Raw genomic sequence first — 19,167 nt, 5'->3', positions numbered from 1 at the left:
GTCTCTTCAAAAATTAGAAAAAATTAGCTGGACCTGGGGGGGCGTGGTTGCCGGTGCCTGTAATCCCAGCTACTCTGAAAGCTGAGGTACAAGAATTGCTAGAACCCGGAAGGCGGGGGTGACTGTGAGCTGAGATCACACCACTGCACTCCAGCCTGGGCAACAGAGTGGGACTCTGTCTCAAAAAAACAAAAAACAAAAAAAAAAACAAAAAAAGAAGAAGACCAAACTGGACCCTAAAGTCAGCAGAGAAGAAATAGAAAACTGAAAACTTCTGTCAGCAAGGAGCATAAATCTGAGATGATTTCTTAGTCTCCTCAGAAGATAGCCTGAAACACTTAACTTTTTTAAGAAATAAGAATTAACTATTGGCCGGACGTGGTGGCTCATGCCTGTAATCCCAGCACTTCAGGAGGCCAAGGTGGGCAGATCACTTGAAGTCAAGAATTTGAGACTAGCCTGGCCAACATACCGAAACCCCCTCTCTACTAAAAATACAAAAATTAGCCAGGCATGGTGGCACACACTTGTAATCCCAGCTGCTTGAGAGGCTGAGGCACAAGACTTGCTTAACCCCAGGAGGCAGGGGTTGCAGTGAGCCGAGATCATGCCATTGCACTCCAGCCTGGGCAACAGAATGAGACTCTGTCTCAAAAAAAAAGAAAGAAAGAAAAAGAAAAAAAATCAATAAATAAAGTAAATTTAACTTTCATGTACCAAATGGCACATGCAATATATATTTTATAATCAAATAGTATTATGCTTTTAAGTTAGACTAATATTCCTCTATTCTAAATTGATTGCATCCCTCCTTCAAAGAATCGGAATGAATGCTTTGATATGACCGCAGTCTAACTGGAAAAGTAAAGTCCCTGTTGATTGAAAGATAAGACAGCTGACTGGGCACCCCCTACTTCCATCACTGGCCCCTGGGTCCAGACCTGGTCTGGACAAGTCTTTGGGACTTCATACCTTTCCACTACGGCCCTTTCTGGACAAGCAATACAGACTGCCTGTGTCAAAAGTTTCCTAATCTTACATCACATGACATGGTTTGTGAGCAGCCAGGGCACCTGGCAGAGTTCAAACAGAGCTGCTGGCTAAGCAAGAATTACTCAGAGCATTCTTAATGAAAGATCCACCAAGCCAAGGATTGTCATCAACCCTTCAGCTATTTTTGCTTTTGAGGACACAGTGGGTCTTTGACTTACAATTGTCTCCTCTCAAGCCTAGGCCAGGCTGGGCCCACTCTGCTTTGGGTTTCAATAACCACAGGGTCAACCTTTAACAGATCGCTTTGCAGAACACTTCCAAAATCAAAGAGGAAAACAGACAACAAACAGGCTCCAGCTCTTGTCACCTACCCTGCTCCTCCCGCCAGGCCCGGGCCAGGCTTACTGTGAGCTGTCGGTCTGGATCTCTGTAGCTTCCTGTCTCAGGGCACCAGTGAGCACTGTGTACACAGCACGGATCAGGCTTACACCTGGTGCCCAGGTGGAGTGACTGCTGGAAAACTCCTCCTCCTCCTCAACTAAATCCTCCCACCTGGGCTTTCTGGGCCTATTTAATTAATTAAGTCAGCCCTAATGCTATTATCCGTTATTTACACCTCTTAACCAAATGTTTTCTTATTTCACATCCAGAAGACAGGATTTGGCAGAAAAATAACCTATTTTGGCCGGGTGTGGTGGCTCATGCCTGTAATCTCAGCACCTTGGGAGGCCAAGGCAGGCGGATCATGAGGTCAGGAGATCGAGACCATCCTGGCCAACATGGTGAAACCCCGTCTCTCCTAAAAATACGAAAATTAGCTGAATGTGGTGGCGCATGCCTGTTATCCCAGCTACTGGGAAGGCTGAAGCATGAGAATCGCTTGAACCCAGAAGGCAGAGGTTGCAGTGAGCCAAGATCGCGCCACTGCACTCCAGTCTGGCAACAGCGCAAGATTCCGTCTCAAAGAAAAAAAAACTATCATCGAAATAATAACTAACATTTCTTGTTTACCAGTTGTGCTTGTGCTGTCTCAAAGACTCCTCATAACCTTATAAATAGAATTCCCATTTTACAGATGATAAAATTGAGGGTTTGAGTAGAGATAGAGAACTTGCCTAAGGTCACATGACTAAGCAACAGAACTTAATTCAAACTAATAATTCAGGAAAAATGCCTATTGGCTGAAATTATTTTATTTTGTTTTTGAGACAGTCTCGCTCTGTTGCCCAGGCTGGAGTGCAGCAGCATGATCTCCACTCACTGCAGCCTCCGCCTCCTGGGCTTAAGCGATTCTCATGCCTCAAGTCTCTGGAGTAGCTGGGATTACAGGCACCCACAACAATGCCCAGCTAATTTTTCTACTTTTAGTCCAGCTAATTTTTCTACTTTTAGTAGAGACAGGATTTCGCCACGTTGGCCAGGCTGGTCTCAAACTCCTGGCCTCAAGAGATCCACCCGCCTCGGCCTCCCAAAGTGCTGCGATTGACGGGCCTGAGCCACCAGGCCTGGCCCAAGCTACTTTAAATTTGAGTGAAAATAAAATAATCCCAGTACTTTGGAAGGCCGAGGCGGGTGCATTGCTTGAGCTCAGGAGTTTGAGACCAGCCTGGGCAACAGGGCAAAACCCTGTCTCTACTAAAAATACAAAAATTAGCCAGGTGTGGTGGTGTGCTCCTATAATCCCAGCTACTAGGGAGGCTGAGGCAGGAAAATCACTTGAATCCAGGAAGAGGAGGTTGCAGTGAGTGGAGATTGCCTCACTGCACTCAAGCCTGGGCCACAGACCAAGACTCTATCTCAAAAAAAAAAAAAAAAAAGTTAAAGTAGCTTGGTTGAATCCCATGGAGTGAGGTGGGAGATGAGAGTGAATGTATGTTTTATTTTGTTTTTTTCTAACAGAGTTTCACTCTGTTGTCCAGGCTGGAGTGCAGTGGCATGATCTCGGCTCACTGCAACCTCCTCCTTCCGGATTCAAGCGATTCTCCTATCTCAGCCTCCTGAGTAGCTGGGATTACAGGCGCCCACCACAACACCCAGCTGATTTTTATATTTTTAATAGAGACAGAGTTTCAGCACGTTGGCCAGGCTGGTGTCGAACTCCCGACCTCAGGTGATTCACCTGCGTCAGCCTCCCTGTTATTAAATTTTAGCTTACTAAATAAACTGAAAAGAAGGAAATTAAGTTTTTTGGCAGAGAAGGGCAAGGTACAATAATAGTACTGATTTAATTTTTTAAGAGTCTTTATCTTTGAGAAATATACACTGAGATTCTTATAGCTGAAATGACTCAGAATGTGCTTGAAAATATTTTAGGAGGTATAAGTGGGTAGGGGTGTAGATGAAACAAAATGGGCCATGAGTTGGCAATAATTTGAAATCAGTGGATGGATATATATGGGCGTTCCTCGTGGCAGTCTATTTTTGTACATGTTTGATGAAAGTTTACACAATAAAAATTTTAAATGAGTGAATGAATGGAAAATAAAAAAAACAGTATGTCAAAGTGAACACTGGTTTTGCTCTTTAGTCACTGAAATGTTAAGGTTTGGACATATTTCAATAATAGCAAGATATTAGCAATACAAGTAATAGCAACACAACTTATAATCATACATCCTCCCATGTGCATAGAGCTTTACAATTCAGAGGGCCCAAACCAGAGCCCACACTGGAAGTATTGATATCACTTTACAAATGGGGAAACTGAGGTTCTAAGAGGCGAGGTCACTCAAGGGTTTCACACACTGCATCAGCAGCAGGGCCAGAGCTAACACGAATTCTTTTTCAGACGAGGAACTTTTTCTGAATATCCTTTGCAGCAGCAATGCAGGCATTAGCAGGAGCTAGCAATTCAGAGAGGGAGCAATTCCCAGTCTGCACCTTCCAGCTCCAGGGATGGCCCCTCTGCTGCGATGGGGCAGAACAGAAGAGTCCTGCATCCCTGGGTGGCCCCACATGCTGTCTCCTAGAGGGGCAGGCTTCTAAGAAGGGGCAGATCTGGGTTTTATGGGCATTGAAGCCTATATAATTTGGGGCTTCAAATTTGGGGTTTCATAACCCAAAATTACAAATACAAAATTAGATACCATATCTAATATGAATTTTGAATAAGAAAGTAAATCACAACAAATACCTGGATCCTTGGTGAGTCAGGACCCTTTGTTCTGAGATCTCTTTTAGAAAATTTATCAGAAATACAAACATAGCAATGCTTGCTAGTTACAGCCTGGCTACCTCCTGGAACATGGGAAAGCTCCCTGCGCCCACAGCCAATGAAGGGTCAAAACAAGATTTAACTAGAGGAGGTGAAAGGAACAAGGGAGGCAACCAAAACAAACATCATCATTTCCCTATTACATGAAGGACATTCCTGGAAACTGACTCACAAGATTATGGAAGCTAAGTCCCAGATCTGTAGTCAGCAAGCTGAAGACCTGGGAGAGCCTATGGTACAGTTTCAGTCTCAACACCAGCTCAAGACACAGGACGAGCCATGTTTCAGTTGAGTCTCCAGGCAGGAGAACATCCAATGTCCCAGCTCCAAGATACCCAGGCAGGGAGGGCTGATTGTCTCTCATTCATGGGAATGTTAGCCTTTTTGTTCTATTCAGGCTTTCAGCTGATTGCGTAAGGCCAACCCACACTGGGGAAGACAATCTGCTTTGCTCAATCTACCCATTCAAATGTTACTCTCATCCAGAAACACCCTCACAGGCACACCCAGAATACGGTTTCACCAAATTTCTCGGCACCCCATAGCCTACTCAAACTGGAACATAAAATTAACCATCACACCCTCTGACTTAAACGCTAAGAAGGCAGGTCAAAATCTGGAAATATCTCAGAAAGGAAATTGTTACTGTCACCTGATTAGCACAACTTCAGGCGCCAAGAAAATGCTGAACAGCCCATAAATGAGATTCTTAGCGTGATCTCATCTTAATCTGAAATACATGCAAGTAATGTGTCCAGTAATATTTACAGCACATATCAATGGCACTGCATTAGATACTTCATGAAACCAGGAAGGCAACTGACTGTTTCCCCTTGCTGTAAATATTCTGAGTCCTGCTGTATTAATTCTGTTTTTCATTGTCTGTATTTTTTTTATGGTTTGACATTTGGGGACCTTGCTAATCCCAGAGAGACTGCCCCTCCCACAACTAACTCATTCTGAGAGATGGTAAAAGGCTTGCCTGACTTGCCTATGACCACACCTTTGATATGTAAACCAACCAATCCAGAGCCATATTCTGAACCAGCTCCTCTATCTGGCTTTTACACTCCAGGAGGCAATTTTCCTCTGCCCTGATTATTCCAGGGCCAGGCATCAGACAAATACGACTACAGGCAGCTCATGCACCCTGGAGCACTCTAAAATTATTCAAACCAGCCCATCTCAAACCTGGTCAGCCCTTTCCCCGGCCTCCCAATACCGTCTTTCGCCTGTTCTTTCCCCTCACTTTTTCTGCCCCCTGACCTACGCAGGTGCTTTCCCCTATGGCCCCATGTGGGGTGTTATGCCTCCTGTTTCTAGGGAACTGTGAGTAAGAGCTTCTTCCTTCATGGCAGTCACCTCCTGATCTGTTGGCCTCACCATACTTGATTAAAACAAATCCCAGGTACATTATAATACATCTAGATTAAAATGCATGTGCTAACTATTCAGTCAGATAGAAGCTTTTACATGTTTAACAAATTTTTGCTCAGCTCCTTCTCCTCACATATCCACTAAACTGTCAGGTGGCATTTAAAATGCAATTTAAGCCAGGTGCGGTGGCTCATGCAGGTAAAAATTCTCCTAATAAAAATTCTCCTAATCCCAGCACTTTGGGAGGCCAAGGCAGGTAGATCACTTGAGGTCAGGAGTTCAAGACCAGCCTGGCCAACATGGTGAAACCTTCTCTCTAAAAAATACAAAAACTAGCCAGGCATGATGGTAGGTGCCTGTAACCCCAACTACTCAGGAGGCTGAGTCAGGAGACACACTTGAACCTGGGAGGCGGAGCTTGCAGTGAGCCAAGATCCTGCCACTGCACTCCAGCCTGGGCAACAGAGCAAGACTCCGTCTTAAAAAGGAAAAAAAAAAAAAAAGACGCCACCTCTAAAATGCAATTTAATTACATATTACCGAAGAATGTTACAATTATGTGGGTGATTGAGCTAAATTTTTGCAACGAAATAACATAGTTACAGTTTGAGTTTTTAATGCAGTAACTGCTCTAGAAGCAGCAGCACGTGGCCTTCCTTTCCTTTGTCATATACTATCCTTCATTCTATTGAAACTTAAGATATCTTCTCTACCAAGAAAAATCTTCACATCTGTTTTATCCATTTAACCTTGATAAAGGAGGGCATCCGCCAGAAGTGCTCGGAGAGGAAGGTAAGAAACAAGTTTTCTGCAGCATATAAGTCTGTGCAAATTCAGGTTTATACCTACACTGAATTTGTCTCAATCGCACAGTGGCTAAATTTGCAGAAGTGAAAATCAGGAAACATAATCTAAGCTGAATTTTTCTTAGGAGAATTTTTACCTGCACAAATGATACAGGATTAAATTACTTACGTTTAGCTGTGCTAAATATGTAAGTGCATCTTCACGAAACAGACTTACATGAAATCCGCATGGTCACAATTCTGCTGCTATTTAAGAATGTTTCCAGGCTGGGCACGGTGGCTCACGCCTGTAATCCCAACACTTTGGGAGGCTGAGGCAGGTGGATCATGAGGTCAGGAGATTGAGACCATCCTGGCTAACACGGTGAAACTCCGTCTCTACTAAAAATACAAAAAGTTAGCCAGTCGTGGTGGCACGCACTTGTAGTCCCAGCTACTTGGGAGGCTGAGGCAGAAGAATTGCCTGAACCTGGGAGGCAGAGGTTGCAGTGAACCGAGATCGCACCACAGCACTCCAGCCTGGGCGACAGAGCGAGACTTCGTCTCAAAAAAATAAATAAATAAATAAAAAGAATGTTTCCACAAGTATTCATTGAGCGCCTACTCAATGGCGCTCTCAAATGGCGCCTACTCAAAGGCTGCGTGCTGAGAGACAGCGATTTCTCCAGGCCTGGCCCCCTCCCACTCTTTTAGCTAGGGCATTGAGGCTTTACACGGGAAAACAAAGTTCTGGAAAGTGATCGCACAAAGGAGCAGCTTTGAGTAGGAGAAACTTCTGGTGTTGGAACAAATTAACCCTGTTGTTGGAGGAGAAACAGAACCAGTTTGACACAGGCTGATTTTCACAAACAGTTAGGAGACTATTGGAGTGGTCCAGGTGTGAGCATTAGAAATGCAAATAAACATTCAGATAAGATAGAGGCTGGGAAGAGAGAAAAATTTCAGGAGATGTGGGAAAGGTTTCTGGAAGAAAAAAAAAAGCCAAAGTTGACATCTAGGCAGCTGAAGAAAAAGGAATTACATAGCAGAAAAAGGGAAGTTATGGCAGGGACCTGTTTGGGCTACTTTTGGACAGTTGAGTTCAAGATTTTGAAAGTAGAATCACTTGCAATGAGAATCTCCTAACTGTGGATATAAAGGAGGGCAGTCGAGCGCACTGGGAAGAGGGAGAAAGAAGATTGGCTAGGCATGTGTTACTAAAGTTTACGTCTGAGAGCTTAATCCCAGACAATGGCAATTTGATCTAGGGGTCACAAAGCAGCAACCTGCAAGCCAAGTGCAGGCCGGAGCCGTGTTTTGCTTGGCTCACAGTGCTTTTCTTGAATTTTGAATTCAGCATCAACATTAAAAAATTTGGAAATCTCGCCAAAAATATTCCAGATTCTTGGCCTCTAACACTAAGCCCACATTCTCACATGGAAACTCTTGGCTGGAGCTGAGCAGTCATTGGTCTTCTCCACCCTGCACAAGGTTTCAGTTCACTCCAGCCCCACTCAGCCTATGTTGTTCATTTGTTACCTACTCAGCCCTGGTGTGCATTTAAGCCTGTGGTTACCGCTAATGGCAGTGAGAGCCCTTGGAAGGTCTTAATAAAGCTGGGTTTAGAAAGACTTAGAAAGAGTCCCCAGGAGAAGTTGAGAGGATGAATTGGAGCAATTCAGTTGAGTTCAGCATTTTTGAGTGTTTACTAGATGCCAGGCATTGTGCTAGGCACTGCAGAGTCAATGACGGGTAAGAAGAGTCTATCTGTTATAAAAGGAAAGACCAGGAATATGAAGATCCATTAAGTGGCTGTTTCAGAAATTCAGGCACCAGTGAGGGTGGGGTCTGGGCAATGGGAACAGAGATGAAGGGTGTGAATGTGAGACACACATTGACATTTTTGCGACAATCAGCTATAGGGGATAAAGAAGAAGGAAGAATGTGAACTATGACATTATATCCACTTGTTCAGGTGAATATAATGAAGACAGAATGTAAGTAGCCATACTAGAATTATTCAAAGTGGAGTAAAGGTCTAAGGCACTGTGAGAGAGAAGAAAAGCACACTCCTTGAAAACTGAATGAGTGCTGTTCCGAGAAAGGATAGCAGCTGTGCTCTTCCTCTTGGCACACCTCCTCTTGAGTAATGGCAGTGCTATTCTTGCCTGTGTGTTCAGGAACTGTATTAGTATATTGTTAACAAATAAAGAAAATGGAGCAATCTTCACTTAGCCCTGCAGGGCCATGTTGAAACTCTCCCTCTGGAGCTGTTATAAATCCAAACATTTGTTTAAATATTAAGCTGTGAAGCAAGTACACCAGTAGTGGGCCAGGACTGAGTCATCGGGAAACAGGAACAATCTATATAGCTCTCTGATGATTCATGAACTGGAGCCGCACTGGGGTTCTTTAGTTCCCTCACTCTTCAGGGCAAAACTGTAGGAATTTTCTTTACAGAGTTACTGATTAAGAGTTGCTAATGAGGACTTTACAATGAAACAGTGGCTCCCTTTGCTCCTGAGAAATGTCCTACACATTTCCCTGGCCTATGCTTCTTTTACAATCAGAGAATGCATTATAACAAGAGAACTGACAATTTCACCAAACCAATACAATTGCTAAGCAGAAAACAAGAATTATATTTACACAAGGAAAATGCTTGCATTCAGAATCCAGGAAAGAAAACACATGTCAGTCAATTGGATTATTGCAACTGAAAGTTAAGAGTTTTGACTGAATTATATAGAAAAAAAAAAAAAGAACACCTTGTTTTTCTGCTTGCTGTAGCCAGTGGGAGCCTGACTTCTCACGTTCTAGTACATAAATAAGCACAACTTAGCTCTACTTCAACCCCACCACTCATAGTTGGCCTCTGGTCAGGTAATTTTCAGGTTTCCTTCCCTAGTCTGTATATGCCTGTGTGTGCCCATCTGCAGACTGTAGGACACGACTCACTGGAAAAAGAAGTCTGATGTGGAATCAATGTACTCCCAGTCACACAACAGGGATCAACTTGTTTTCCTGAGTTTGTTAAATGACCACATTAAAACTACTCATCAGCCTCAGGAGCATTGGGATTTCCACTCAGAATCTGACATGCAAGAAGTTCACTGTAAACCGGACTGGCCATTTCATTCAGGCATATCATTCCTTGAAATCCAGTGTGTGAGGTCTTACCATAATGAGAAAACACTCTTTAATTACAAGGTATACATCTGTTATTTGAACATAGTTGGAGAGACTCTAAACTCAATCCTTTAATAGTTGGGATAGAATGAGGTGTAGACAGCTCACGTGTCTCCAGTGTCCAGCTAGATGACACTGACCCATTCCCAGTGAAGCTTTGTCTGAGGGCATATCAAAAGTCAAAAGACCGAGGACCACAGCCCAGGGAGTGCTAGGCATAGCTCATCCTGACCCATTTTGGGCCATGTTTTCTTCATCAATGGAATAAAGGAGCAGGCTGGGTGGCATCAAACTTTGCTATCCTCTAAAACTTTGCTATCTTCTAAACGACAAAAGGAAAATAGAAGTTCACAAGCAGGCTTTCAAATGGGGACACTTGTTCTAATAACTCCTTAGATTGACCTGAGATGTGAATTTTTGTGACAAAGAATAACAAGGCTTTAATAAGCAGGCCTGGAACATAATTAGAACGGAAACCCTTCCTCCCAATCTCTCCTCGCAAGTCCCCAAATCATTTGTGGAAGTCTTGATATGTGACAGGCATTGTGCTATGCACTTTACATAATTACTCACAAAATCCAGAGAGCTGGGAATTACTATTCCCATTTTATAAGTGAGGAAATGGAGATTGTGAGACCATGAGATAGTCATTTAGCCATTTTGAGTCCATTCCCTGAGTATAAAATAAGTGGAGGTGTCTAGTTGCCATTAAAGACCTTTCTTATTCAATGATTCAAAACAAGCTTGGATTTCATCACCTAGACCTTGAAAGGCTCATGACTTTCCTCCAAACTCAGATGCCCTTCATCCATCTCAAGCATCATTTATGTGCTCACAGAAACACGAAACCACATTTACTAGACCAGCACTGTCTTGAAGAGCTCTCACAATCTATACTGCAAACACGGTGGTTGTTAAAACGCATCATTTTCCTATAAAGACATCATGGGCTACCTTAGAACAAATAGCCAAAGATATAAAAAAGTTATCATAGAGTGAAATCACCACAATCCCCACTTCCAGAAGCAGCCCTCCCTCCCAGAAATCAGAAATTGGTCCCAGGATAAAGACAAGCCATTTTCTCTCCATTCACGTAGCTAGGGTCAGAGCTGCTGGTTCCCAGTTGGGCAGAATGAAAATTCCCTGAGGACTGGGCTAGAGCCAAAACATGGAGATTCATTATGATCAGAAGGGAGTCACCCCATGGTATTCAAGGATGATCATCAACATCGTCACCCATCACCCACCATGCATTTATAAAGTACTTACTATGTACATGGCACAACAACTAACCTGCATCACTTACTGAAGAGGCCAAGTTTCTCTCTTCCTAACAATCAAAATCATGAAGGTGAATATGACTTTAACAACCTCAGGCAGGATCCTAGGGACTACACAGGGTGTCTGTAGAAGGAAAGTACATGGGAGACTCTTCTGTGTAGGTGGGGTAAAGGATCCTAAGAGAAAGTGATGGACATGTCGGGATCATGACTTAAAAGAGATGTGCCCAGTTGTAGCCATTTTTTTAAACCAATTGTCCATTTGGTAGAACCAGTTGTATTAATTTGCTAGGGCTGCCATAACAAAACACTATAGACTAGATGAAATCTAGAACAGAAATTTATTTTCTCAAAGTTCTGGAGATTGAAAGTCCAAGACCTCGGTGCTGACGAGACTGGTTTCTCCTGGGACCTCTCTCCCCGGTCTGCAGAGGGCCACCTTCTCACTGTGCCTTTGGGTGGCCTTTTCTCTATGCACATATGCTCCTGACGAGTCTTCTTCTTATAAGGATACTATTCATATTTGATTAGGACCCCACTCTAATGATCTAAATTTAATTATTCTTTAATTTTTTTTTTTTTTTTTTTGAGACAGAGTCTTGCTCTGTTGCCCAGGCTAGAATGCAGTGGTGTGATGATCTTGGCTCAATGCAACCTCCTCCTCTCGGGTTCAAGTGATTCTCATGCCTCAACCCCCTGAGTAGTTGGAATTACAGATGCACACTATCCCCCCACCAGCTAATTTTTTGAATTTTTAGTAGAGGTGGGGTTCCCCTATGTTGGCTAGGCTAGTCTCAAACTCCCAGCCTCAAGTGATCTGCTCACCTCGGCCTCCCAAAGTGCTGGGATTACAGGCGTGAGCCACCATGCCTGGCTAATTATTCTTTTATTGAGACAAGGTCTTGCTATGTTGCCCAGGCTAGCCTCAAACTTCTGAGCTCAAGCAGTTCTCCCATCTCAGCCCTCCAAGTAGCTGGGGCTACAGGTGCTCACCACCACTTCTGACTAAGGCACTATCTCCTAATACAGTCACATTCTAAGATACTGGGGGTTAGGGTTTCAATATATGAATTTAGTGAGTCCATAACACCAGTATTTGCCCTTCCCAAAGTTATAGACATAGATAGTCCCAGTGTGTTCTAAAACTCCGGGGTTTTTTTTTTTTTTGTGGTTGTTGTTCTGTTTTGTTTTTTCCGCAAAGTTCTCTACCTCCTGTCCCAATTTAGCACTTTCTCAATGTAAATCACAGGGATGATTGGCTAGATCTACTTTTCTTTATTATTATTACCATCCACATCAGGGGATTACAAAGATTTTTAAGGTTGGGATTAAGAAGCTACTGGTTGCCCGGCGCAGTGGCTCACACCTGTAATCCCAGCACTTTGGGAGGCTGAGGTGGGTGGATCACAAGGTCAGGAGTTCAAGACCAGCCTGGCCAACATGGTGAAACCCCATCTCTCCTAAAAATACAAAACTTAGCCGAGCGTGGTGGTCCCAGCTACTCAGGAGGCTGAGGTAGGGGAATCACTTGAACCCAGGAGGTGGAGGTTGCAGTGAGCTGAGATCATGCCACTGCACTCCAGCCTGGGTGATAGAGTGAGACTCCATCTCAAAAAAAAAAAAAAACAAAACAAAACAAAAAAGCAACTGGTTGGCTTCAAGCCAGGTCTGGGCAGCTTTTCATAAACTACCCAAACTACTCCTATTTACCAAGTCTTCAGAGTCAACGAGGAGTTATATAGTAGACAGTGGAGCAAGGAAAGGTGAAAGGAGAAGAAAAAAGTACATCTATGCCCAGAAATGCCTTGTCATGGATCTGTCTCCATTCTTTATAAGACATTTCCTGTGTTACAACACATCGGATTAACAAAGCTAGATACAGGCAACATGGGGGAGAAACTGTTCTGCAAAGGAATCCGGTTTCCTTTCAACATTCAATTTCATTTTCACTGGCAGAACACCAGCCACGCAGACACGCACACACAGACCCTGGGCCCTGACTGACATTTCAAGCACCCCCGTTCCAGATGTGTTTATACATTTGTCCAGCCAGAAAAAAAAAAAAAAAAAGCCCCAAATTTAAACAAAGTCATTTCCCAAACCACGAGCTGTCTCCTTAATGAATTTGGTTTTTTGGACTTAGTCACAAGCAACCCTTTCCAACCCAACTATTCATTCAATAAATATTGAGTACCTCCCCAGGCTTGGGGATATAAGGCCATAAGCTTGGGAAGGGATACAGATAAGTTCTGATAAATGGTACCTACTTCAGCCCTCTATACCAAGTGCAGTGCTGGGTGCCTTAAATTCTTGGGAAGGTGTTATTATCTCCACTGTACAATGAAGAAGCCGAGGCTCAAAGAAATTCAAAAGCCAAGGTTAGGTTGGGTGTGGTGGCTGCTTTGGGAAGCAGGGAAGGGCAGATCGCTTGAAGTCAGCAATTCAAGACCAGCCTCCCCAACATGGTAAAACCCTGTCTCTACCAAAAAATACAAAAATTAGCCAGGTGTGGTGGTGGGCAGCTGGTGTAATCCCAGCTACTAGAGATACTGAGGCAGGCGAATCACTGGAACCCACGAGGAGGCTGCAGTGAGCGGAGATTGCCTCACTGCACTCCAGCTTAGGTGACAGAGCAAGACAATATCTCACAAAAAAATAAAAAGCCAAGGTTACAATGGACCTTGGAAATGTCAATGGAAGTGTCAAGCCCAGAAGCCAAGCCATCTGGTCAGAGCCCTTTCTACTATCAGAGGATCCTAACCTGGACCCAAGAACGTAGATGGAAAATTTTTTTACATCTTTTTTACTGATATTTAATATGTACATCTTTTATTTCTCTAGTATCTAACTGAAATTTAACATTTACTTCAATTATGTATGTAGCCAACAAACTACAGCAGTATTGGCAGTACTAAGACTTTGTCACCAATAGAAATCACAGATATTGGCCAGGCACAGTGGCTCATGCCTGTAATCCCAGCACTTTGGGAGGCCAAGGCGGGCATATCACGAGGTCAAGAGATCGAGAGACCATCCTGGCCAATATGGTGAAACCCCGTCTCGACTAAAAATACAAAAATTAGCTGGGTATGGTGGTAGGCGCCTGTAGTCCCATCTATTCCGGAGGCTGAGGCAGCAGAATCGCTTGAACCCGGGAGGCGGAGCTTGTGGCGAGCCAAGACCGCGCCACTGCACTCCAGCCTGGTTACAGAGCAAGACTCCGTCTCAAATAAATAAATAAATAACAGATATTTTCTTATATTACAAGTGTTACCTATATCTTGAAATATTGTTTATTTTCTTTACTACTTCAAAATTATGGTAACGAATCCACTGCTAGATCTTGTTATTTAATAACCTTGTTATTAAATAATGCATTAGTTTTTTAAAGACATATATATTACTATAGCATAAATTCTTTTAACGTTTTGACAAGTGTTTTGCAATTGGTTTCCTTTATAATACTCCTCCTTTTGTTTTATATCTTTAAAAAAGCATTGTTCTGGTCCGGCGCAGTGGCTCACTCGTGTAATCCCAGCACTTTGGGAGGCCAAAGTGTGCGGATCACTTGAGGCCAGGAGTTCGAGACCAGCTGGACAACACGATGAAACCCGCCTCCACTAAAAATATCAAAATTAGCCAGGTTTGCTGGCCTGGGCCTGTAGTCCCAGTTACTTGGGAGGCTGAGGCAGGAGAATCGCTTGAACCAGGGAGATGGAGGTTGCAGTAAGCCAAGATCGCGCCACTGCACTCCAGCCTGGGCGACAGAGCAAGACTCTGTCTCAAAAAAAAAAGTATTATTCTGAGAAAGAGTCTTTAACCTTCCCAGAAATGCCAAAGGGGTACACAGCACAAAAATGGACCAGAGCCCTGCATTATAGCAACGGGCAGCCCAGGCAAAGCCAGGGGCTCTGCACAGTGTCTTTGAGCAAAAAGCCAGGTTAGAATTACCATAAATAAAAGAGACAGATGAAGAGGAAAGGAAATGAGCCCAGATTCCACCAGAAGACCCTTTCTCCCTTTCCGCCAATTCCCGTTCAGCAGGTGCCCTAAATCCTCTCCCCTTCAGGTTTCAGCGCCCCTCTGTCCCACGCGCAGTGTCGGTGGATGACTGTCAGTCCCCGGTCCCCGGATGCCGAGCACTCAGCCCCGCTCAGGGACGGTGCCGAGTGACAATCAACAGGTGGAAGGCGCCAGAAATGTCCACACACCAAGACCACGGATACTTCGGTTTTTAAGAACCCCTCTCGGCTTGGCCTCTCCGCGGCCCTGAGGCTCTGACACTCCGAGAAGGAAGCGAGTCCCAAGACCCGGGTTCTGGACAAGGGCAGCAAGAGCTGCGGGTGTCCGGAGTTGAGGAAGCAAAGTTTGGGGCGCGGCGCACCGGGTCTGCTGAGCCCCAGCTGCGGAAACCGAGTTAAGCCAACAAACAGCCTCAGTGGTAGGCGCTGTCCCTGCCCAGTCTCCCTCCACTGGCCCAGGGCCAGAGATCGGCCGCCGATGCCTCTTACCCAGGAGTGAGCGGAGCCTTCGGTCACTGCGTTGGCGCAGCAAAAACCGCCGCTCCCTTCTGGGTCTCAAGGCCTGTACCCGGGCCCCGCCCGCCCGCCCGCCCTCCAGGCGGAGGCTGGAGGCGGGGAAAGAGAGGCTCCCCCCAGGAAAGGTCCCGAAAGGTCCCGCCGTGCCCCGCCTGGCGCCGCAGCCCTGGCACCATGGTCAGTGCACACACCAGGGCTTTGAGCGCTCACGGGGCACAGAACCAGGAACAAGCGTCCATCTGGCCTGGGGCGCTGCTGGCTGTGCAGACTCGCCCCTTGCGCGCTCTGAAGGGCGGCCCTGCAGGCTCGGGCGCACAGGCGAGGACACCGAGGCCACCTGACGCTTCCGCCCCCTGGGTGCCAACAGCGTTTTGTAATCAGGGCAGGCAAAAGCGCAGGCGGGGCGCTGTGCAGAGGCCCTGGCTGTTCCCACTGGGTCCTCCTATGTGCCCTGGGCTTCTCACCAGGTTCCCACAGCTGCCCAGAAACACAGGTAGTCCCGCGCTCATTTCACAGAGAAGGTGACCGAGGTTCAGCTTTGGTGTGCGCTGGAGCCCTTCCCTCAAAACGCGCAGGCAAGGGTAAGCTGGCTTCCAGCCACTGGCCTCCACAGTGTCCCGTCCCATATTCATGACTGGACATTTTCAATTGGTGGCTCTTTCCAGGTGGATGTAAAGTGTCAGTGAGTGGTTCTCCCCCATACCAGATTCAGTAACCCTTTTTACAATAAATACAGGGTGTCCCAAAAGTCTCATAACCTAAGAAGTGCAAGTGCTAGAAGCTTTCAAAAAAACAACCCTTGAAAGTTTGAGTTTCTTTTACGCTTACTTGGTTTTATGAATTTTGAATATATATATATATATTTTTTTTTGAAACAGTCTCACTGTGTCACCCAGGCTGGAGTGCAGTGAGTAGAGCAATCTTGGCTCACTGCAACCTCTGCCTCCTGGGTTCAACCAACTCTCATGCCTCAGCCTCCCGAGTCGCTGGGACTACAGGTGTGCGCCACCATGCCCGACTAATTTTTGTATGTTTCAGTAGAGATGAGATTTCACCATGTTGGCCGAGCCGGTCTCAAACTCCTGGCCTCAAGCGATCTGCCCTCCTGGGCCTCCCAAAGTGCTGGGATTACAGGCGTGAACCACCATGCCCGGCTTGAATTATTTTTAAAAATGTTTTCAACTGATACTTTCTATCTTTAATCAAAGGAACTGACTGTGTCTAGGCAAAATCATCATGAATAATATAATACAAATGCAGACTGTAGACTTTTATTGGTAACTCAATTCCATCTGCAGCATTGCTTCTGTGACATGATTTTCTTTTCTTTTCTTTTCTTTTCTTTCTTTTTTTTTTTTTTTTTTTTGAGATGAAGTCTCACTCCCTTGTTCAGGCTGGAGTGCAGTGGCATGATCTCAGCTCACTGCAACCTCTGCCTCCCAGATTCAAGTGATTCTCCTGCCTCAGCCTCCCGAGTAGCTGGGACTACAGGCATCCACCACTACCCATGGCTAATTTTTGTATTTTTAGTAGAGACAGGGTTTCATCATGTTGGCCAGGCTGGTCTTGAACTCCTGACCAAGTGATCCACCCACCTTGGTCTCCTAAAGTGCTGGGATCACAGGTGTGAGCCATCACACCCAGCCAACGTGATTTTTTGAAATGGCAAAGAACTCTAGTAAAGAAGCGCTGAACAAAACAAAGTATACTCTTTTCTTCCTTTATTCCAATGGAATCATTCCTGGAAATTTTAGTATATTAAAGCCATGCAAAATGCTTAATGTTTATAATTATCTGAACTAGAACCTAAATAACTTTACCAAAAAAAAATGATTTTTGCATACTTGAATGTTGGCACAAGGCACAGGACACCAGAAATTGTGCAGGACTCTGGACAGTTAATTGGGTTTTTGGTTTTTTTGTATTTTTGGTTTTTTGTTTTTAATTGAGACAGGGTCTTACTCTGCTACTCAGGTTTGAGTGCAATGGTGCAATAACAGCTTACTGCAGCCTTGACCTCTGGCACTCAAACAGTCCTCCCACCTCAGCCTCCCAAGTAACTGAGACCACAGGCATGTGCCACCATGCCCAACTAATTTTTTTCTAAATTTATTTATATTTTGTAGAGATGGGGGTCTCACTATATTGCCCAGGCTGGTCTTGAACTCCTGGGCTCAAGCCATCCTCCTGCCTCAGCCTCTCAAGATGCTGGGATTAGAGGAGTGGGCCACCATGTCCGGCCAGGACAGTTCATTGTTACATGGCACTGTTCACATAGCACGGGAGGTTGGCTTCCTTGGTTCCCGCTCTCTAAATGCCAATAGACTCTGTCCCAAATTTATGACAAATAAAAAGTCCCCTCCCATATTTCCAAAATGCTTTACCCCACGTCCCAGTCCCATCACCCTCCACATCCAAGCCAAGAAGCCCTGGTTTAAATGGGAAGGATGCAGGCAGGAAGGAGTCACAGGGGATGTGCTGCCTGCTGGGTGGTTTGAGACTAATGGCTGCGGAATCAGATTCAGAGTTAAGAAACATGTCCTGGGCCGAGTGCGGTGGCTCATGCTTGTAATCCTAGCACTTTGGGAGGCTGTGGCGGGCGGATCACGAGGTCAGGAGCTCGAGACCAGCCTAGCCAGCATGGTGAAACTCTGTCTCTACTAAAAATACAAAAAAATTAGCTGGGCATTGTGGCACGTGCCTGTAGTCCCAGCTACTCAGGAGGCTGAGGCAGGAGAATTGCTTGAACCCGGCAGGCGAAGGTTGCAGTGAGCCAAGATCGTGCCACTGTACTCTAGCCTGGGTAACAGACTGAGATTCCATTAAAAAAGAAAGGAAGGAAGGGAGGGAGGGAGGGACGGAGGGAAGGAGGGAGAGAGGGAGGGAGGGAAGGAGGGAGGGAAGGAAGGGGAGGAAGAGAGGGAGGGAGATGTCCTGACCATATCCCACATGCTGAGAGCCTCCAGTGTATTTGTTCTACTATCTCACTCAACAACCCTCCTTCCAGTGCAAAAGAGAACACTTCAAAGGAGAACAGAAGTTGTAACTTGCCCATCAGACAAGGAAGGGGACTGAGAATTGACTCACTCACTCTTGCAGTCATTCTTTCATCTGATGGATATTCTCTGAGTCCTCGCCTTCTGTGTCCAACTAGCCCTGTGCCTGCTGTCTAGGCATACACTGTTGAAAAAAATCAGACTTGATTCCTACCCATGTGAAGTTTGCAGAGGAATGAAAGTGCACTTGGGGATATGGGAAACTGAAAGAAAAATCATTAAAGGGTGGGAAGTGATAGGAGGAGCTAGCACTAAGAGGAACACACCCCAATTCAAGAACATCCGGGAGAAGGAAAACAAATCCAAACCAGGGCTCTGGGAAGATCTGCAGGTACATGGGCAGAAAGGGCTGGCAACAGGAACGGGTGGAAATAGAGAATGGAACAGTGAAAGGGATCCTTATCACAAGAAAGGGAAGGCTCAGGAGGAAGATCAGAGCAAAGAGGCTGATCCTCCTGTACTGTCCTTCCTGCCTGATCAGCAAACCCCACCCTCATCCCTTCCCTGCAGCAAATGCTTCCTGGGTGAGTAGCTAGAGAAACAGCTCATACCCTAGTCTCCCCAGCAAACCCTCCCTAGCTGGGACAGTAACCTAGCCAAGGCTTCACAGCTGCAATGAGACTTGTGGGAGAGCTGGGAATGAGTTCCTGCTATGCATCAGGGAGCAAGCATCACATGGTGTTTCATCCTGCCAAACCATAAGGCAGCCTCAGAACCAAATAGGCAGATGAACAG

At 45.3% G+C, this 19,167-nt stretch overlaps 1 protein-coding gene across 1 annotated transcript in view; it reads right to left on the bottom strand.

Annotated features, from left to right (window-relative positions):
• The window catches only part of SQOR (sulfide quinone oxidoreductase), a 52,060-nt gene extending 36,339 nt beyond the window's left edge, over positions 1-15,721 (bottom strand). The window contains exon 1 of the mRNA XM_025389807.1: positions 15,350-15,721. The gene's annotated coding sequence lies outside the window, so the exon portion shown is untranslated. The remainder of the gene's footprint in view (positions 1-15,349) is intronic.
• Positions 15,722-19,167: the final 3,446 nt, after the last annotated feature.

The sequence above is a fragment of the Theropithecus gelada genome, chromosome 7a (genome assembly GCF_003255815.1).
Source record: "Theropithecus gelada isolate Dixy chromosome 7a, Tgel_1.0, whole genome shotgun sequence".
NCBI classification, from domain to species: Eukaryota; Metazoa; Chordata; class Mammalia; order Primates; family Cercopithecidae; genus Theropithecus; species Theropithecus gelada.
This window is presented reverse-complemented; position numbering and strand designations above follow the sequence as displayed.